At 46.7% G+C, this 22,186-nt stretch overlaps 1 protein-coding gene across 2 annotated transcripts in view; it reads left to right on the top strand.

Moving 5' to 3' along the window:
• RBFOX3 (RNA binding fox-1 homolog 3) overlaps positions 1 to 22,186 on the top strand; it is a 239,955-nt gene that overhangs the window by 56,771 nt on the left and 160,998 nt on the right. The window lies entirely within an intron of this gene.

Here is a 22,186-nt window from a genome sequence, read left to right as displayed (position 1 = left end):
ATGGGGCAGTAAAGGCTAATAGAGGACACAAACAACCACCAGAAATAAAGGCCTGTGTGAAGCAACAGAACATAGAAAATATATATACAAACAAGACTATACACTGCTTGAGCACCTTTTTTATTATTTTAGGATGAGAAAGAGACTAAACCTCGCTCCTCCTTCTCTCTTACAAGGTATAATGAAGGAAAGTTTATACTTTTACCCCCCCCCAAAAAAAAACAACAACCCTAGACTTACTTGTATGCACTTTGGTAGGCTTTATCAAATCTGGAGGGGCTCCTGTGCTTGCAAATTTCATTCACTTTGATCAAAAGGGGGGGGGAATATAATTGAGATTCCCCATTATAGTGAATGGGAAAGGCTAGAGTTTTTGTTTTATACAGAGCAGCTTGGAAAGATAGAAGCAGAGAGTTTGCAGAATGGCTTTGGGTTTTTTAAAGCACAGTTACAGCACAAGTCTTGGGGCCCATTAACACACCTTGTATATATTCCAGAGGACAAAATTCAAGTGTATGTAAATCACAAATTTCCCTTATAAAATACTTGGAAACAGAGGTATAATCTGTTTGCTGTTTCTCTTTACTTGAAAGGGGGGAAATAGCATTTTTCTTTGTGTGCAGTGCATGTGGAATTGCGACGTGGATTATCTATGCCCAAGTATAAAATGCAATGTGAAAAGCCACCCTGATTCAGGGACAGACTCCAGAGGAACACCAAAAGAGGGCAGGTGATGCTGAGTAAGGCTGCCCTTGCACACTTCCTTTTCTCTGTATGACTTGAGGTATGCACAGTCCCTGTTGACCTTCGTCATTTTTAGGCCTGTGTGCTTTTGGTGTCCCGTAAAACGCTTCCCGTGTTCCAGCAAAGATAAAAGCTATAGGAATCAAGAGAAGGGGTTGCTGTTTTTTGAAAGAAAGACCCAGAGATAGTTTCAGATACATAGAGTATTTTACCACTGATGAAGCTTAGCTAGGGAGAGAGAGAAAGATAAGAAATAATTCTGAGCTATGGAAATGAATATGTACATTAGGACACCAGTCGTATAATTATTCTTTACATTGTGCTTGCGTTTATCTTAAGAGCCTCTACGTCGGATGTGTCCAGCAAACTTTTATTTGAATTAATAAATATTTGAAAGTTATCCTTGTGCCGTGAGATAAGCATTTGGTCCTGGGAAGACCCTGATTACCTCCATCGATATATGCGTTACTCTTGCGCACCAAATAGTCCCAAAGCTTTTCTTCTAAAATACAATCCTGGCAGGTGCTTCATTTTCAGAGAAATTGTGTATTCAGAAGCTAAAAGTCTATTTGAGTTCCTGGGGAATAAGCTTGGAATAAGCAGGGGAATAAGCTTGGGCCCTATGAATTTGAAATATAAATATTAAAGTGGCCCTGGGAATCCTTAGGAAAGGGGAATGAGCTAAATCCAGCTAGGTCTTGCCGGTTACCCCTGACAGAAAGTTATTGCGGAGAAAGCATTGCGGAGATCATTTTCTGGTTTGGCGCTCAATCTCAAATATGTGTGTGTTCATGTTATAACCAAGAGGCCTGCAGTCTGTTCCCCATACCTGGGGTTCAAGCAAGCTGGGGCCTGAGCAGGATCTACAGCACAGGGATACGGGGGGTGCTATTTTTCTAGAAAAAGTGGTGCCAGAACTCTGAATTCCTCCCTTGTTCTCTTATGATGGCAATGGGGCCCACCTGAAAGGTGCTGGAACTGCGTTCTGGAGAGCTGGGGTAAAAGCCCTGGGTTACTGGTGCTGTGGAGGTACTGAAACCAAGCCAGACCACTTGTTTAGAGGAACCAGAGCTGGGGTGGAAACTAGAGACAAGACAGAGAACTAGAGCTAGCACTGCTCAACGGAGAGTTGTAGAGAGCTGTTGTCACATCAGAGGCTTATGAGAGATGGAGCGGCCTATAGCTACAGTATACAGCCTGAGCCCTCCCTTCCCCAGCTACTTGCTGGGTTATCCAGTACACTGGGTTCCTCTCCATTGTTATCACAGTTCCTGAGCCTCAGAGGATGAAGGGGAAAGTCAGGGGACAATCAAAAGTATGAGGGAGTCCTGGAGGTGGGGCAGCAAGTTGTCCTTGGACCTGGGCAGCTCAGTGGGCTCTTCAGATCCAGCTGCAGTTGCTAGAGTTTTCCATAGCGTCATGTTCCTCCTCCTCAAATGTGGTCTTTCCAGAAGCCTGGCCAGGCTAAACCATGACACCACCTTAGGCTGAAACGTAACTTTGAGTGTATATCCCATATCAGATCTTAGCAACCAGCATCTAGATTAAGACATAGGAAGTGAATCCTTTTGTTACTTTATTTCATCCTTTAAAAAAAAGAGAGAAGAAAAGAAACAGGCAGTGAACGTATTTCCTAATAAGTGACCTTTAATTTATTATATTTTTCTGGTTTTGCATTTTTAATTCAAGCACTGTGCTCTGTAATCAGAAATTTTGCTTTCTATGCTGCTCCAGAACTTATAGAGGAGTAAAATAAGAGGAACAACTAATTTGGTATAACCTGGTTTTGTTCAAAACAAAACAAAACAAAACAAAACAAAACAAAACATGTATAACTGTTTGTTCATTTCTCAGTGTAAATCTGTGAAGCTTTGGGTTTTCTAAAGCAGGCATAGGCAAACTCGGCCCTCCAGATGTTTTGGGACTACAACTCCCATCATCCCTAGCTAACAGGACCAGTGGTCAGGGATGATGGGAACTGTAGTCTCAAAACATCCGGATGGCTGAGTTTGCCTATGCTTGTTCTAGAGCAAGGCTCTGATTCAGAGCAACATTCAACAAGTGTTCTTTGAAGTAGCCTGAGGCAAACTGATAAACTTTCCAAAGCAGGATCGGAACCAAATTTTGTTTTCAGCGCACATTCCTACTTTGGAATCCCTGCTGTTTCCAGTTTTGATGTGCATGTAGATAAGCGAGCCTCCTTGTAGCAGGTTTACTTGCCAGTCCTATGAAAGCTAAATAATTTGTTCAGTCTTCAGTTTGCCACAGGACTCTGTAGTGTTTCCTGCAGCAGACTAACAGTTAGTGACTTCTTGATCATTCTTCAAGATGTGCACTTAGCTACAGCGTCAGGTAGCTTGTTCATATAATCATGGCTGGTATTTACTTCTGTTGCACGAGATCTGGAGCAGGGAGGTACAGTGGCGTAGCGTGGGGGGTGCAGGGGGGGCCGGCCACACCGGGCGCAACATCTGGGGGTTAGGGTTAGGGGGCGCAAATCCACGGGTTAGGGGGCGCAAATCCACGGGTTAGGGGGCACAAATTACTTGCCTTGCCCCGGGTGCTGACAACCCACGCTACGCCACTGGGGAGGTACAGTAATAAGAAAAAGCATAGTTTTTGCCAACTACCCCTCAGCTGAGCAACTTTCCGATTCAGTTGCACAGTTTACCCAGCAGATGGCAGCAATAGTATACGCACAGTGCATACTGTTAGAAAAACTTAGGTTAGCCTCCAGCTGGCAGTACAGCAGCAGCAAAAATAAAATAAAAGAAATAGGTATGGTGGCCAAAGAGGGACCAGATATTTATTCACAATGCTGCACATTTTGATACATTCAAAATAAGATGGAAAACTGGATCTGATCAAAGATTGGCTTGTGGAGTGGGGAGATAAATGATAGGCACTGGAAGTGAGGGAAGTTATCGATAGCTGCCTGGGGTTTGATATTTCTGGACCCAAGGATCCCAGGGAAGACGACTTCAATCCCAATAATGATATTTAAGGGTTTTAGGCTTTGCATAGCATTTCCACCTTTGCAGGAGAGGGCAGTCACAGGTTGATAGCATTGTATTCCTTTTTTCCTTCCTTTGCACTGGGTCTGGGCTGGGTAGAGGAAGAGCAGAGCAGAGTAGGTGTTAGTTTTAGTTATGTGGTTGCAGCAGGGGTGGGAGAACCTGTGGCCCCTCCAAATGTTGCTGGGCTACGACTCTCACCATCCCTGACCATTGAACATGATAGTGGGACTGATGGGAGTTGGAGTCTGACAACAAGAGAACAGGCCTTTTCTGTGCTGGCTCCCCCGTTGTGGAATGCTGTCCACAGAGAGGCTCATCTGGCACCATCGTTACATGTCTTTAGGCGCCAGGCCAAAACATTCCTCTTTACCCAGGCCTATGGCTATTAAAGGGACGCAGGTGGCGCTGTGGGTTAAACCACAGAGCCTAGGACTTGCCAATCAGAAGGTGGGCGGTTCGAATCCCCGCGACGGGGTGAGCTCCCGCTGCTCGGTCCCTGCTCCTGCCAACCTAGCAGTTCGAAAGCACGTCAGAGTGCAAGTAGATAAATAGGTACCACTCCAGTGGGAAGGTAAACAGCGTTTCCGTGTGCTGCTCTGGTTTGCCAGAAGTGGCTTAATCATGCTGGCCACATGACCCAGAAGCTGTACGCCGGTTCCCTCGGCCAATAAAGCGAGATGAGCGCTGCAACCCCAGAGTCGGTCACGACTGGACCTAATGGTCAGGGGTCCCTTTACCTTTACCTTTATGGCTGTTAAATAATCGATGGACTGTGAAAGTCTGGTGGGGAGGACTGTTACTCTGATGACTATTTTATCATTAGGCTGTCTGTCAGTATGTTTTTTATTATGTTTTATAATAATAATAATAATAATAATAATAATAATAATAATAATAATAAATAGTTTTTTATTTATACCCCGCCCTTCCCGGTTCAGAAAACCGGGCTCAGGGTGGCTAACAACAAATTTTAAAAACTTAATTGATGCAACAAAAAGCAGCGTAAAATGTTGTATAAAACATGAATAACAATAAATTCAGAATTCATAAATCAATTTAGGGGGGAAATCCATCCAATAAACATTAGATGATCACCAGGGCTTGCTGGCTAGGTTAGTCCTGTTTGGGCCAGCGAGGCGACCAGGGGAGAATTAGCTGTGGGATCCCAGAGCGGGTATAAAGGGGAGGGGGAGGGAAGGAAGGGGAATAAAAGATCAGGCTAAGTTCAAATTGAAAGCCAGGTGGAATAGCTCTGTCTTACAAGCCCTATGGAAGGAAGTTAAATCCTTCAGGGCCCTGGTCTCTTGGGACAGAGCATTCCACCAGGTCGGAGCCATCACTGAGAAGGCCCTGGCCCTGGTGTAAGATAATCTGACTTCCTTAGGGCCCGGGAACTATGATTATTCATGGACCTTAAGGTCCTCTGTGGGGCATACCAGGAGAGGCGGTCCCATAAATATGAGGGCCCTAAGCCACATTGATGTTCTGCAATGTGTTCTTAATGTTGTATGCCATCCTGGGATCTTTTGATAAAGGGCGGTATATAAATTGAATTAACAGCAGCAGCAGCAGCAACAACACCTGGAAGGCCATAGGCTTCACCATCCCTAAACTACGATGACCGAAATGACGACGTGAATCTGGTACTAGAGACCTTCAGATGTATTCTTCACCCAGTGGCCTTGCCCTTTGGGCATCCCATACAGGTGTCCTGCTGTGACACATCTTCGATGGGCACGTAGCTTAGTGGTAGATCCCTTATTTGCACATAGCGAGGCATGAGGTTCAATACCAGCATCTCAATGCAGGACTAGACAAGACCCATCTTTGAAACCCTGAATCATAGAATTGTAAAGTTGGAAGGGGACACAAGGGTCATCTAGTCCAACCCCCTGCAATGCAGGGATCTTTCATCCAACATGGGGCTCAAACCCACAACCCTGAGATTAAGGGGTCTTATGCTCTACCAGTTGAGCTATCTGGCAGAACCTCTGCCAGCCAGCATAGAGACAGTACTGAACTAGATGGACCAAAAGTCTGTCTTGACACAAGCCTGCTAAATATATCGTAAAATATAGCATGTGTGAACCAAGTGGTGCCCACATTCTATATATGACCCTAAGACTCCAAAAGTAGGTTTTCCTTGAAACAGCCTGTGAATCTCCCTTCTTAACTTTCCCATTGCGGCTGTGGCTGACTGCAGACCATGCCAGGTCCACTAGAGGGCGCTGCAGCTTAGCAGAGGAGTAGAAGCTTTTGCAATCAATCAATGGTTTTGCTCAAAGCGCTGGCTTCCCCAGCAGGGAGTTGCGTGGCAGAGCTTCTCATTTGCGTAAATTACACGCACCCTGTTTTTAAATGTTGCCACTGGCATGGCTAAGGGAGGTGTAGGCACCATTCTGGGCTTCACGGCGTTTTCTGAACCAAAGATCGATAGGAATTAAAACCTATTTCCAGTACTTTTTTTTTTTAAGCAAAAACAGCAGCAGTAACAACACACACACACAAATTCCAACAAGCAGTGTTTCCTCCTGCAGGGTTTGCAGCCTGAACGAACTCTGCAGTATTGAGCTAATGCCTGAGAACCAGCAAAGGAAATTGAGTGGAAACTGACAAGGGAACAGAGATGAAACTGACTTCTTTCTCTCCCATTGGCAGCTGAGAGAAGGAAAGAACAGGCTATTGCCTTGGTTATTTATCTGGGTAATAAGGGCATCCCCCCGGTAAGAGCAGATGGAGTGTGTGAACTAGATACGGAGAGAAATGCAGCCGGCCCTGCCTCCAGGATCTGCAAGCCCAAGCTCTGATTCTGCAGATCTTCACGGGGTGGACTTTATTCACCCGTGTAGTCCTGTTGCAAGACCCTGATGTTGGAAAAGATTGAGGGCACAAGGAGAAGGGGACGACAGAGGACGAGATGGCTGGACAGTGTTCTCAAAGCTACCAGCATGAGTTTGACCAAACTGCGGGAGGCAGTGGAAGACAGGAGGGCCTGGTGTGCTCTGGTCCATGGGGTCACGAAAAGTCGGACACGACTAAAGGACTAAAGAACAATAGTCCTGTTGCAGAAAGCGAATGGGCCACCTCTGTACAGCAAGGAGTTCTAAAATGGCCAGAAGTTGTTTTTGGCGTCCCTTTGACTTCTCTGCTATATTAATTAAACACTGTGCAGAGATGGTCTGTGAATGTGTGTGGGGCGGGGCGGGGGGAAATACCACTAACCTGAAGGCCTGAACAAGTTCTATAGGCATCGGCTCTCTTTGCATGATTTGGAACCCTGCGAAAGATGGGGTTCCCAAATCACACGTACGGCACTTGCATACAACTCTCACACACAGGAGACCTTCTGTTGAATGTGTGGTTTTTGGGAGGTGACAGCAGGCATGGTCCTGATTCTCCCCACCACCACTGCCCCTTCCCACATTGTTTACCAGTGCAAGGCTTTCATAACATCTTATCAGAGATGTTGACTTTTTAATCCTTTGTGCTTTAGGAGAAACGAACACCTGGATTAGGACTTTGTGCTGAGTCTTCCTCCCTCCTCCTTTGGACCCAGCACTGTACTGAAGTATAAGCAAGGCAACGAAGGCTGGAGGAAGGGAAGCGAAGAACAGGATCTTGCAGAAGCTCAGAAGCCGACGGGGTGGGCAGGCAGAGCCTGAAGTGCTTATCTCCCCTGAGTTCTACTGTATGTGTGCTTCTCCTAGGCAGGTTATAACTCTTTCAGGTTATATTCTGGGAGTTGGTCGGCAGCATAGGGTGTGGGAGTCAACTAAGTTGTTGTGTGCACATAACAAGGTCCTCTTGCACAACAAGACTTTTCCCCTCTTTATTTCTTCCATGCACCCCCTAAATCTGCTTAGGAAGGTTGGAGGAAACCCCAGAACAGGTTTGGTGGATGCGTGAGAGGAAGAGAATGGGAAGAGAAGTCTTAGCTCTGTATGTGGGCTTAGTTACACCCACACCCACACACCACTTAGCACTACAGTGGTACCTCGGGTTACATACACTTCGGGTTACAGACTCCGCTAACCCAGAAATAGTACCTCAGGTTAAGAACTTTGTTTCAGGATGAGAACAGAAATCGTGCTCTGGCAGTGCGGCGGCAGCAGGAGGCCCCATTAGCTAAAGTGGTGCTTCAGGTTAAGAACAGTTTCAGGTTAAGAACGGACCTCCAGAACGAATTAAGTTCTTAACCCGAGGTACCACTGTACATTGAATTTCACCCAGTGGAATATGGAGGGGAGGGACTGTAATGAAGACACTATTGGCATATCCATTATTTAACATGATTCCCCACAAGTTATATAAAGGGGGCGGGGAGTCCGAGCTATATAGAACAATAAATGAATTTAGCAATATGTTGGAAATATCGACCGTACAACATTTGCGCTGAACCCAATGAAATGCTGCTCTGGGTTTTCTCTGCGTATTCCTCCTCCTCCCCCAGTAGCATTTATAGCAGTTGGTTTTGAATGTCCCAAGCAACCTTTTTAAACACAAGGTCCAAGAGATAATTGGCCACTGATGACCACAGGGGCCCTGCTGGCACCAAGCTGCCTTCTCCACCCTGCTGGACTCTTTTATTTGATTTGCTCAGTAATACTGAAATCCCTTAAAAGGATATTGCAGTCCTCCCCTGGTTCTCCCCCTCCCCAGCCAAGTGAATTGCTTTGCTTGTTTTTCTCAGTGAGCAGGAAAGGGGTTAAAATGAAGCTGTAGCCGAAAGGAAAGTACTTGGGCGTTGGCGAAGGGTAAAGGACTTGGAAAGGCAGTTTCAGGTGCAGGTAAAGGTAAAGGGACCCCTGACCATTAGGTCCAGTTGTGACTGACTCTGGGGTTGCGGTGCTCATCTTGCTTTATTGGCTTTAGACAGCTTCCGGGTCATTTAGCCAGGATGACCAAGCTGCCTCTGGCGAACCAGAGCAGCGCACAGAAACGCCGTTTACCTTCCCGCCGGAGCTGTACCTATTTATCTACTTGCACTTTGACGTGCTTTCAAACTGCTAGGTTGGCAGGAGCAGGGACCGAGCAACGGGAGCTCACCCCGTCGCGGGGATTCGAACCACCCACCTTCTGATCGGCAAGTCCTAGGTTCTGTGGTTTAACCCACAGCGCCACCCCTGTCCCTCAGGTGTAGTTGTGTAACAGTAAAAGCAGCTTACATTAGCACAAGGGTTCTTACAACGTGGTCAAAAGTCCTCATAAACTTATTTTAAGTGAAACCAGTAGTATGGTCAACAAGTGGACACAGGCTTTCCTTCTCTCCCACCCAACAAACAACCCAAGGGTGCCTCCAGGATGTCATTATTTTTGTGACAGCCACTGACTTGGATGGCTCTAAAAGGGGATTTAGGCTTCCAGTGGCTACTAGCCACAATTCTGCTGTGCCTCTACATGGTCCATCAGCCTGATCCACCTGTGCTCTTTTTATGCTCTTGTGAGAGGGATTTAGGTGCACGTTGGAAATTTAGGTTTGCGCTGTTGAAGCATACAGTATTAAAGGGATCTGCCGCCCTAGAGCAACAAACCTCCGTTTTTAAGGAAACCCAGACTTTTTGTGGTTTAGGAAAGTGAAATGGAAGTGCACTGAAATGTGTGGACTGGATGAATGGAAGTGCGTGGCAAGCCCTGCAAACGCTCCACAAGTAAATGGGGATGCATTCTCAATAAAGGCGAGACATAGTCTAACCTCCGTGTAAGGATGGTGCAAGCAAATCAGGAAGAAGGCTGAATAATCAGGGCTTTTAGAGTGGCCCAGGAATGTACCTTTTTGCCACTTGCAGAAGAAACAAACTAGTAGATATTCTTTTCCCAAAGCTGTAGACTTCTAGCAGGTTTGGAGCTACACTAACAGCAGTCTTTAGCTTCCAGGTTGGTAAAGGAGGTGTGGAGAATGGATGGCTTCTGTTTCCTTTGCCTCTGAATGTTTTTATCTGTGCATCCTCTGTTCGTCTTAGTTACCCCTCCCTTTAAAAACACACACACATTTGTGCCTTTGGCATGCATACATAGAGTATGGTATGCCATTTCGTCGCTGATAAAAATAGTTGCATTGTGTAGTATAGAACTAGTGAGTTGGCAAGATATACAAGGTGTTCCTGAGGAATAGCCACATGGAGCATGAAGAGGGGGCCAGATTTTATGAAGTGAACATGCGTGGGGGCTGACCAAAGTTGCTGAGCTTTTTTTAGGATTGTAGTAGCTGAGCTTTTTTTAGGCGTTTACCCCGGGACATATACTGCCATGGGGGCCAGATTAAATCGACTGGCGGACCGGATTATGCCCCCAAAATGGGCTTTGGACATGCGTGCTATAGCCCTTCCCCAATACTGTTCTCGTATTACGACCCTCATGCAATAAGCAATGAGAAATGGGTTGAGGCTATTCACCATGGCTCCACGCTGTCTTAACTGCTATGAATGTAGAGTCCGGGTATGGGAGCTCTCCATGTGGTGAGCAGTTCTTCATGTCCAGACTGCATACTACTTGGAGATCCAGTGGGGAGAAGCTTGAACCTCTGCTCCCTACTCTTTCTCTGCTTCCTCCAGAGACCTTGCTCCCAATGTTCTTCTGGCGTTCGAGACTCCTCCTCGTATTCTAACCAGGTCAGCCTTTTGCTTTTAAGAGCACGCAGTGTCCAGCCTTACAAAGGAGCCATTGTACACAGACGTATTCTTATGAAATGTTCTTATATGGTTATTGACCTACTTTTGGAGCTGTTTGATGGGGTTACTAATTGGCATTTTATTAAGCGATGCATGCAAAAGATACCTAATACGTTCAGAGACTAATAATAAAAAATCAGCAACCTAGAGAATGGAAGGGATAGCGTGTTGGGAACTGTGTTTGGGAAGGTAGTGTGTCTGCGTGGGCGGAGAACAGTTAATATTGCCATTGTCTAATAGTAAAGAAAGGCTTCTTTTTTAAAAAAAAATAAATCCATTTTGAAGAGGAATTTGAAAGTAGGCTGTGCTGGCTTGTGGGAGAGAGATTATTGTATCTGCAAGGACGAACACAGAAAGCCACAAAAGCTAGAGAGGGATGTTTTTTTAAAAAAAATAAATAAATCAACCCCAAACCATTGGGAGCACAGTAAGCTTCCAATGCATCCTCACAAGAAGAGATATTCAAAGTGGAGGAGGTGCTTCTCATTGGTGCAAGATTTTGAGCGTCTTGCAACACTTAGTGCAAAATGGATAGGTAAAAAGACTGTCCTATATGCAACTTCCTTTGCTTGCAAGTCGCCAGCATGAATGAGGCATTTTCCCTGCTTGCAACTCTCAGAAAACCTGTGGGTGGGGTGGGGTGGGGAAAATACTTTTATTTTTCCAGTGTTCAGCAGTAGTGTTTGATCTTACTCTCATTATTTGGGGGGCGGCGGTTATGTTTGTGTGTGTATGTGTGGATCCTGCACATGCAGTTAGGGGGCATGCAGTGTTTTGGCTTATTTTTAGCGTAGTTTCAGGGAGAACATTGTGAGGTGGATATGGTGGCCGCTGATGGAAGCTTTACTTCACAACAGCAAAACACGTTTGAAAAGAACAAAAGAAAAGAACAAACACTGCTGCTGTTCAGCAAGCCCCTGCCCCTGAAATGAGCATAGACCCTTCCCTAAAATTTAAAGAGTGGCTGGGGAAACCCAGCCAGGTGGGTGGGGTATGAATAATAAGTTGTTGTTGTTGTTGTTGTCAAAGAGACTTTCCAAACAGATCCGTCTCACCCACCCATCCAAAATGTGAAGCAGAAGTTCTTTTCAAGAGAACATTAAGCTCAGTTCTCCTTATTTTTAAAGATAGACCAGCTGATACAGAGGGAGGGGCCGAACCTACCAAGTTCCATGGTACTTCCATGCAAAATGTTTTACAGAGTTAACGCTATTTCAGGGGATTGTGCCATTTCAGAGGAATGTCCTCTTTCTTTTTTGCATGGTCTTTTTGTTTTCAACCTTCTCTTACCATTCTTGAGTTAATAATAATCAGAAACCAGAAAAAGCCTTCCTTTTGGGTGTTGTAGGTAGAGAAATACATAAGCGAGATAAAACATTGTTTTTGTATGCAATGACTGCAGCAAGAATACTGTTGGCCCAAAAATGGAAACAGGAAGAGATCCCAACAAAAGGAGAGTGGCAGATGAAGTTAATGGACTACGCCGAGTTGGCGAAACTAACTGGGAAAATTCGGAACCAGCAGCACCAGACCTTTTTGAAAAACTGGAATAAATTTATATTGTGTTTGAGAGACAATTGTAAACAATTGATATCGTTAGTAGGGCTACAAGAAGTTTTGTTAGGTTAGAGATATCAGTTATTATCAATATGATGTTTAAATGGTGTATTTAAGATTTGGATTTAGGGGTAATAATAATAATAACAAAATGCAATATCAGAGTATAGTTAGGAGAACCATTAGTTGAGGAGGAGGGAAGTCTCAGGCCAAGATGACCAAGTGGTTTTTATATATTATATGTAAGATGGATGTTTTGTCAATTTTTTAAATAAAATTTAATAAAAATTATAAATACTACTACTACTACTAATAATAATAATCAGAAACCACATGGCGCTATTTCTTCCTGTTGCAAATGACCTCACAGGTTGCATTGTACCACAATGAGGACTAGAAAGCAGCCCTCGAGCTTAGGCATGCCAGTTCCCTCATTGCAGAACCAAAAGGCTGTGTGCTCATGACCATTGACTCTGGCTCCAGTGCTGGCTTTTGACTCCACGTGCACTCAATGTCCCCCATGACACAGAGCTATCCTGCAGTTTCTTGAGTCTGTTGTGTTTCCCCTCAAGCCAGCTTCTATCTGAATGGAAAAAAACCTAAGCCACATTCACTTTGCAATTAAGCTGAGTTGTGCACATTTGAGGCCGCCATTGCATGTGCACAGATGACAGCTTCACGAATAGGAGTTCAAGGGGCCAGGTTGCAGAGGGCAGGGAAAACAAACACATAATGTGCATTGGGCGAAGACTTCCCTTCTCCGTCTCCGGTGTGCGTGGCAAGGTGCAAACGCGATTTGAAACGCAGCGAGGGGAAATGACCTCACTGTGTTTTAAGCCGCTAATGTGCACACAGCCTTGGCAAATTTAATCTGAGATGCACTTGCTGCCTGCAGAATAATTCATGCAACTGTACCCCACCCACTGCCACCCTGGGACTGGTTCCATTTCCGAAGCAAGCTCCCTTCAAATCCTTCCACAGCATTTGGCAGCATTAATCCTGTTGGCCTTGGCAATTTCTGCAGGTGCTGAGAAGGCTTTTGTCGGGGACTGGCTGGCTGGCTGGCTGATAGGAGAAGTAATTCTCTGTGGCAAGAGCCCTTGGAAACAATCTGGCAGATGGAGCCCCAATTCCCATGCTGGGGGTTGGGGGGGTTGTCAGGGGCAAAGTGCATGTAAAGTTGCTGGCGTAGCTGCCTTATGGGCAATGGGGCCGTGGAGCTCATGCAGAGAAGGTCTGGCCTTTGGGTTGCTTATGAGGCTCCTGTTCCGGATGGGGCCTCCTGGAAGCACCATGGATGGGGCCAGGCAGATGGAGCGAGCAAGCCCTTGCCTTGGTTTGCCTTCACAGTTCTGCCCCCACCCCCACCCCCACCCCCGAGCTATAAAGCGGCGAGCAGGACTGGAAGGGGCCAGCGGTCACCTCACCTCAGGAAGCAGCAGCCGTTGCCTTAATTGTTAGTCGGGACTTGTCAGCGGCATCGCAGGAGCATGGGATAAAGTGTTCCAGTGAAAGAGATAATTGAAAATCAAAAAAGACTTTGTTAATTTGATTAGACAGAGCCGGAGTTGAATTGTTCTTCATCAAAAGAGATTTAATTTTGACACACAATTAAATCCTTCTGCTGTACTGGTGCCCTGCTCCCTTCCCAGCAACCGAGACTGACTCAGGGATGCGGGAGTGGGGAGCTTTAAGGGATGGCGAGGGGATTAAAGGGGCCAAGAGGAGAGAGAGGCAGGCGGGGAGGGTTCCCAGAACAGGCAGGGGGAGGGAAGAGGCATCAAATGCACCGTGGATGGACCAGGGTGGGTGGAATAGGAGATGTGATGAAGAGATCATTGCAGACCATGAAGCCCCTGCTCTCTCTCTCTTATGCGCACGCTTGCTCTCTCACACACAACCGCCACTCATCAGCTCAGGCAATGAGATTCACAAGATTGACATATTTTGAGAGCTCAAATCTCTTGATTAAGGAAGCATTGGGGTTGGCGGGGCTGAGGCTCAGTAATGTGACAGTTGCGGGTGGGGTGTGTGAGGGGTTCAGTTCTGCTGGCATCCTTTTTCCAAGCTCTGGCAACTTAAGTACTTGTTAGCTTGGCGGGACTTGTGCATTGGTACCTTGAAACTTTGGAGGGGGAACTCCAATCTCTGCTTAGCCATGAAGCTCACAGGGTATTGTGGCCCTTCGGCAGACTCACCATCTTTAAACTATTGGAAGACTGGTAATCAAGGCAAGATGGGGCAGAGCCCTTTCAATATTTTTACTACTACGTTGCTCGGGTGCCAGCAGTGTCTTTGCAAAGGAGGAGTGTGAGAAGAAAACCAGAACAAGTCCCAGCCCTCCCTGTTTCAGTGGCCACCCCGCCAGGTGCTGTGTTTACCAGCTACTGCTGCCCTGAAACAGCTCACAAGATTGAGAAGGGAAACGAGAAGGGGTTGTGAAGCACTCCTATGCAATTCAAAGTGGTATGAAAATTGAGAGCTGGTTATAACCTTTGGATTTTTGTCTGCATGGTGTCTGCCGTGCAGGGGAGAAATAGGCCAGGAAGGGTAGGCAATGAAGCAACTCTTCCCCCTTCCCTCCATAGCAGTAGGAGTAAGCTATCCCTGGGCTTTTCTGGCTTTTCTTTTGCCTACAGCTTATGGAGACACTGCAGAGAGAGGCTAATAAAATGGGTGCTCTGAAACACCGAGGAGAGGAGCTGTGTGCCAGTTGATTGGCAGTGTGTGTGAGAGATAGATAGATAGATAGATGATGGATAGATAGATAGATAGATAGATAGATAGATAGATAGATAGATACGTACGTAGGAGAGGCAATGGAGGGAAGCATTAGGTATTGTGGCAGCTGTTGCTGGTCAGGAGCACAGCATTCGCTTTTGCCTCTGGAGCATAAAAATGCTGCAGTTTCAGTGCACATTATATTGTCACCTAACAGCCAGCTTCTTTCTGAGGACAAAGCTGTTGTCTTAGTACCCCAACTGCTTGTTGCTCATCTCCTTGCTCTGCCTGCCCTTCTCTCCTCCAGACATGCCTCTATCCCATAGAGAAATCCCGTCAGAATTCCACTCCATATGCTTGCAGGGCAAGTCTGGCTATTTCAGTGCTATTGGTTTGAGTGTTATGAGCGGAATGTTGTGGGTGCACTGAATGGAATGTTGGCCTTGGATGCCCAGCAGCCCAGGAATACCCCCCTGGGCTGTGGTGTCAGGATTAGAAGGATCTGGTGAGCTTCTTTCTGATGATAGGGCATTGCAGGGAAGCTTCATGGTCCGAGTTACCTGCCAGGGGGACGGGGAGGGGGCAAAGAGAGGTGAAATTGAAGAGGACAATCATGGCACTTCTTGAATCTAGATAACCATAACATGTTGTACTTGCTGTGCATTTGAGGAGCACCAGGATTGGTTCTGTCAGCATAACAGGGGATGGGACATTATCGGGCACAGGATTTTACCAACCCTGTCATATCCCAGAAGGCTTCGTCACAGGGGCTCAGGAAATTCCTCGTGTTCAGAATGTGGATAGGGGGTCATGCATTCTGATGGATGCACGAGTCTTGTTACTACAATTAACCCAATTATTGTTTGCTGTAGGCCACAATAACCTATTCCACAGTGAATCAGTTAGTCTTTAAGGTGCTTTATTTCATTTTTGCTGCATCGGCCACCCTTTTGGTCTTTCGAAACTGTCATTTCCAAGTTCAGCGGCGAGCGAACAGGCTCCCGGGAATATGAGGTAGCGGAATGGAAGGTCCCAGTGGGGAAGGGCCATCATGAAGGGCAAAACGCTTGCTTGCCCCACCTGCTCCTCCTTTGTGGCGCTTCGCTACTCTCCATCTCTAGATCAGCAGCACTGCAGTCTCGCTGGCTCATCTGGGGCGAGATAATTGAGCAAACAGGCAGGAGGCAGGGGACGCTGGGGCCAGTGTTAATTTAATTGAGTCGGTTTGTTCACAGCAGAATATTAACCTCTCGGGCAATAGCTTGAGAGAGAATTCTACTAAAGCGCTGGTTCAGTGCGGGGGCTGTAAGCCGACATACCCCTGATATCATTGGTGGAGGGGCTGTGGGAACAATCCCTGCGCACCCTTGCTCTGCGATCTGATGATGCAGACGTATTATTGCTGCAGCAGCCAGAGACGGATTCCGCTAGAGAGGGGATTGCAAATTAAACAACCCCAGTGGGACTGGCTCACAATACAAGGAATGTCTTGCTTAAACATAAGAGTGGTGGCGGGGGGGGGGCGAGTGGGGAGAAGAGAGGAGAGGGAAGCCAGTCTCTGCTTGGCCAGAGGGAGGCAACTGTGAGATACCAAAGTGTGGTGAGGAAAAGGGGATTCCCTTGCCCCTCTTAGATTTATGGTGTCATTTAGGGGAGGGGAGGTTGCAGGAAAGGCCCCTGTGCTGTAAGCAGAAGCCTCTGTTTCAGAAAACCACTCTGCTGAAGCAGCAAAACCTGGGACAGATGGCTCTGATAGGACCTGGCAAATGGACACCATGGGGTTAAAAGGAGATGAACATTGCAGGAGCCCAGGATTTGGAGTGGGAGAAGGGGGGAAAGCTCCTATGGTTTAGGATGAAAAATAGCATCCTTCCAATGCACAACCGGGTTGAGGTCGGGTAGAGACTGTATGTCAGGAGTGTGTGCAGGAGCCAGGCCCTGTGACCAGTAGGGCTTCGCAGGACTGGGGCCTTCCTAAGTTTGTTCTGGAGAGGCAAGGTGCGGCCGCACAGGTGAGGCCGCTTGGTAACTCACTGCACCTGGTGGCAAGAGCCGGGAAGGGATATTAGGTCAGCATTTCCCTTCGGCTCTTTGCCACAGCAACTCGCTTCCTGCCTTGCTGTGTTTGGCTTCTTGCTTCCTGATCCTCGGACCTCGGCTTCTTGCCTCCTTGCTTCTCGACCCTCGGACCCTTGACTTTGTGACTCCTTGCTTCTTGACCCTTGGACCCCTGGCTTCTGGACTCTTGTTCCTGCTCCCACCCTGCCATCTTGCCCCCAGTCCCGACATCCTCAGTCGGGACTTTGATCGCCCGTAGACCGGACCATGACACTGTGGTTTCGCGACTGAGGGGCAACTGCTGAGTTGGAATGTGGAAGGGAAGAGTAAGGACAGACTATTCTCTGAGTCAGAACTGGGAATTAGTAATGGAGCAGTGAAATCGGCAGCTAAGAATGATTAGGGGTGGGGGGCTGTATTGTGCACAGCGTTTCTTGCAGAGATTTAGGAAGTGGTCATTACCTTTACTGAAATATTCCATTTTCCCTCTGTTTTCTCAGACTACCATCAAATTAAAGCTCTCTCCAGACAAAGTGCAGGCACCCCTTTCTTTGCCCAGTTTGCCGTGACTTGGTATGCAATCCCTGCCAGCAGATATCTAAGTCTGCCAGTTGGTGTTCAAGGAGGCCCACTAAGCTGAGTTCTGTCCCTAATCAACCCACTTTGCTTTTCTATCAGTGGCCAGAAGACTCGAATGGAGTAGGGTTAGGGTTGATCAGTCTTAACGTTTGTGTGGTCACTGACTGCCACACTCTGAAGGCAGAGAAGCAATTTCCCACATTCCTCTCTTTCCTCCACCCTTCCCCAAACGATTGATTATGTTGTGGAGCCAATAGGGCAGCTCCCTATTTTCCATAAACTTTTCCCCATATTGATGTGTCTCTTTCTTTGGAATTTTAAAATACACTGCAGCGCCATTCTTCATTTCATCTGCCCGGGTCAAGATGTGAGTGTGATACCCACCCTTATAAAATTGATATATTTTTAATTTATATTTGTAACAAATGTATGTTTCTAGCTCTTGTGATTATGGAGTTTTGACTCTTCAGCATAAATGTGCTGGTCCCAGAGAGAGAGAGAGAAAGCGTGCGTCCCTTAGGCTTTGAGCATAGGTCCACAGAAGGAGAGACAACCAATTGAAATAGCAGGGGATAGGAGTGTTTAATTCTGGATACCTGCACTGCATACCTGAAGGAGCATCTCCACCCATTCAGCCTGGACACTGAGGTCCTCCTTTGAGGGTCTTCTGGTGGTTCCCTAACTCCCGAGAAGTGTAAAGAATTACAGAACTTTTAGAAGACATCTGAAGGCAGCCCTGTATCAGGAGGTTTTTAATGCTTCGTGTTTTTATTATTTTTAAATATGCTGTAAGCAGCCCAGAGTGGCTGGGGAAACCCAGCCAAATGGGCGTGGTATTATTATTATTATTCACCAGGCAGAGGGCCTTCTCAGTAGTGGTACCCTCCCTGTGGAACATCCTCCCATCAGATGTCAAACAGATAAATAAGAACTTTCTGAAGACAAATGAAGAACAGCCCTGCATTGGGAAGTTTTTAATGTTTGGTTTTTGCTGTGTTTTTATTATGTTGGAAGTCTCCCAGAGTGGCTGGGGCAACCCAGTCAGATGGACTGGGGTATAAATAATAAAATTGTTGTTGTTGTTGTTGTTGTTGTTGTTGTTGTTGTTGTTACTACTATGTTCAGTGTCCTCTGCCCTTCCTTTCTTAGCTTGTACCTTTCATGTGAAACCTAAACTAGATTATATGTTTACCATGTGGGGATGGAAGGATTAACCCCTGCTGCTATTCTTTTTTCTTTTTTTTTTAAATGCTTGGGAGGAACAATTGCATAGCAAACATTTCTAATTTGGGTCTTAGATATGCCCAATGCAAAGTGGGGGGTGAATGGGCGGAGCGGGGCAGGGAGGCAGACAAGTGGGATGCAATCGCTGGGGCAGGGCCCTTGGTAGCATTTTGTCCATCAGCTTGCAAAGCCCTGGAGGAGCCAGCACTGCTACAAATGTAGAAGCTGCAGAGCTCCCTTGCTTTCCATGGTGTTTACCTAGACCATGTTGGCTTGCTGCCTTATTTGTTCCCTTCTAATTGAGCAAATGTGCTGTACGCATGGAAGCTAGGCCAGCATCGACTTTATTAGAGGAGAGCATCAATAAAAGGGCTGCACGTTAGGAGGCTCTGCACAAGCTCTGTCAGATGAGAGGAGTTTTAAAGTTGCACTTTATTCATGATGTTTTGATTTCTCTTGCTCTGGGGACCTGACTTTGATAGATTGCGATGCAGCAGCAGAACAATATAATAATACACCGTAGCAACTGGCTTCCAAAGCAGAAGCTTGCCGTGTGCCCTGCACCCGTTCGCCCCTGGTTTAGTTTATTATGAAAATTAGGCTTAATTATTGACTGGAAAAGATGCTTTCCTTCTTCTCCCCCCTTTGTCTGGTTAAATTTGCTGTAGTGCTGATTGCACGCTGCAGCGGTAATAACTAGATCTGCTTTTGCTTGAGAATCACTCTTCTGGTTATGCTGGTTGGCAAGCAGTGCTGTACTGGCTGGTAAGCTGGTGTTTATATCAGAGGCTGCTTTGTTGAAAGCAGTGCCCTGGTAAATGCTACATAGCGAAGCAATTTCAGTACCACTGTGTTATAGCTGTGGCTGCAGTTTATCTTGATTTTCTCTGGTGTTTATGGTGCTTACAGTCCACCAGGTCATCTGCACCATCCAGCGTCGCAGTATTGGAATTGCTTCTTGCAGGAAAAAATATATAGTTGGCCTCTTTTTTGATAACCCATATGCAGAAAAAACGCAGTGTTCTCCAGATTGGCACGAATGAGCTTCCTTTGGGATTAGGACCCTGACCTCAGCCACTCCAGGGAACCAAGCGACTCCTTGACCTTCTCTTTTTAGGGAGCTCCAGCAATGGCTGCCAAAACACAGAGCTCTTCAAGGGGGCATAGGAAGAACTAGAGTAGAAACAACACTTCCACAGAGATTGAAATGTTCCGTAGGTGACTCACCACTTGACAAGCAACACTTCAAGCCAATTACAGTAGATGAAAGGGTCAGAGCAATATACTGGGTTTGCCAGGGACCTACATGTAAAGTCCAGTTTTGTAGGCCTGAATCAGATTCCTTTTCTCTTACATTTTTTAGTTTTCATTACAGTGGTACCTCAGGTTAAGTACTTAATTCGTTCTAGAGGTCCGTTCTTAATCTGAAACTGTTCTTAACCTGAAGCACCACTTTAACTAATGGGGCTTCCTGCTGCCGCCACGCCGCTGCTACACGATTTCTGTTCTCATCCTGAAGCAAAGTTCTTAACCCGAGGTACTATTTCTGAGTTAGCGGAGTCTTTAACCTGAAGCGTATGTAACCCTAGGTACCACTGTATTCCAAACCTGGCTCTACTCCCCCAATTCAATATTGGTGGTAGGCAGGCTGGAGAGAGATTTTTAATTTTGTTTATTCCTTATTTACTAGTACAGTGGTACCTCGGGTTACAGACGCTTCAGGTTATATATGCTTCAGGTTACAGACTCCGCTAACCCAGAAATAGTACCTCAGGTTAAGAACTTTGCCTCAGGATGAGAATAGAAATTGTGTGGCGGCAGCGTGGTGGCAGCAGGAGGCCCCATTAGCTAAAGTGATGCTTCAGGTTAAGAACACTTTCAGGTTAAGAACGGACCTCCAGAATGAATTAAGTTCTTAACCTGAGGTACCACTGTATTGCATTAATATACATTCTTCCAAGGAGCTCAAGGTGACATTGATGGGGCTCCTTTCCCCCATGTTATTATTACCACGACCCTTCAAAGTAGGTTAGGCTCAGAGACAGTGACTGGCCAAAGGTCACCCAGTAAGTTTCATGCTTGATTTTGACCCTTGTCTCCCAGGTCCTAGTCCACTTAATATCTCTCCACCTTCTGGGCAGGAAAAAACATAGAGGTGAATAAGGGAAGAGGAATGGAGTGCCTTTCCAGGGGTAAAGTCAAACCACTGTGTTAGCAGTAACAAAGTGACCTCCCTGGGGCCCAAGCCTGGGCAGTGTGTGTGTGAAGGTCCTGGGCTGAGCAGATGACAAGACCCTCTCTCAGCCTTGCTGATGTAGTCCAAAGGAAAGCAGAGCAATATGTTTGGCACTAGTTTGGCTGCAGAAGTTGCCAGAAGGAGGCTTAGAAGGTGTCATCCAACCGTTTTAGGGGCTCCACTCCTGATTTGTATAGGGTTTATTCCTTAGCCTCTTCTTTTCCCAAAGATACCCCGCAAGGCAGCAGAAGTTTAGGACCAGAGTTTTCCTTCTCCTAGATGGGCTGGCTTCCCAGGTTGATGGGCTCCATCTGTTCCTCATTTCCCTCTACAGCAGGAGTCGGCAAGCTTTACTGGACAATGGGCTGGTCTTCTGGGTCCGAGCAGTGCAGGTGCACACACGCTATTTCCGGCGCTACTCTGACCTGGATGTCCACTGGAAATGGAGTGTGTGCATGCGCTTCTGATCAACAGCAAAGCTAGACATGGGAGGAGGAAACGGCAGGAGAAACGGCGCTTCTCCATCCCGCACGCATGGTCACACACTATTTCGGGTGCACATCCGGGTCGGAGGAACGTCAACCCAGAAGTCGGTCCCTGTGCCGGCAAGAGTGGGCAGCGGGGGGTCGACATGGGCCAATTAGATGAGCCCCATGGGCCTTAGGTTGCTGACCCCTGCTCTACTGTACAGCATGTGTAGCAACCACCTTCTTGACTGTTGGACCCACTATTGGTCTTGTCTGCTCATTCCGCCAGAGGCTTCTTTTCTCATGCAGGGAAGTCTGGCGGTTTGAGACCCATTAACTACCCTCACCTGGTATAGCTGGCCAGTCGAAGCCATTCCCGGGGTGTGGCTGCTGTTGCATGCTGACAGCTTCTAGGAGTCACAGGTGAGAGCTGAGTGCAGGGTGGGGACCACAGGTGGAAAAATCACCCCAGAAGGAGCATTTCATGTCCCCCACCAGAGGTATTGCCCATTTTCTAATCGTATGTGAAGCAGCTATTGAAGTCCCCAGTTCTTGGGTCTGTTTTTGAGAAGTAGTTTGGTTGCTTTGCTGGCTCCCTAGCACATATTCTCAGTTTCTTCTGCCGTTTCCTCCTCCCATGTCTAGCTTTGCTGTTGATCAGAAGTTTGTCCTTGCTCTGTTTGTTTGATTTATGGTGTACATAAAAGAGTCCTTTAAAAAATATATGTAATACGGTAATTGGGTCTGTGCTGCTTTCAGAGAAAGCAGACATCTGATCTGAAGCATCCAAAGCACTGAGGGGCAGCAAGGCTGGGATGTGAGTCTCCGGATGAAGCCAGAGTCTCAGGAATAATGGAATTGCAACTCACACGTAAGCTGCTGATCACAATTGTTTCACTCTTCAAGATGCAGTGC

This window comes from Podarcis bocagei (assembly GCF_964188305.1).
Source record: "Podarcis bocagei genome assembly, chromosome: 2".
Lineage (NCBI taxonomy): Eukaryota > Metazoa > Chordata > Lepidosauria > Squamata > Lacertidae > Podarcis > Podarcis bocagei.
Note: the sequence above shows the minus strand (reverse complement) of the source record. Positions and strands in the feature narration are given on the sequence as shown.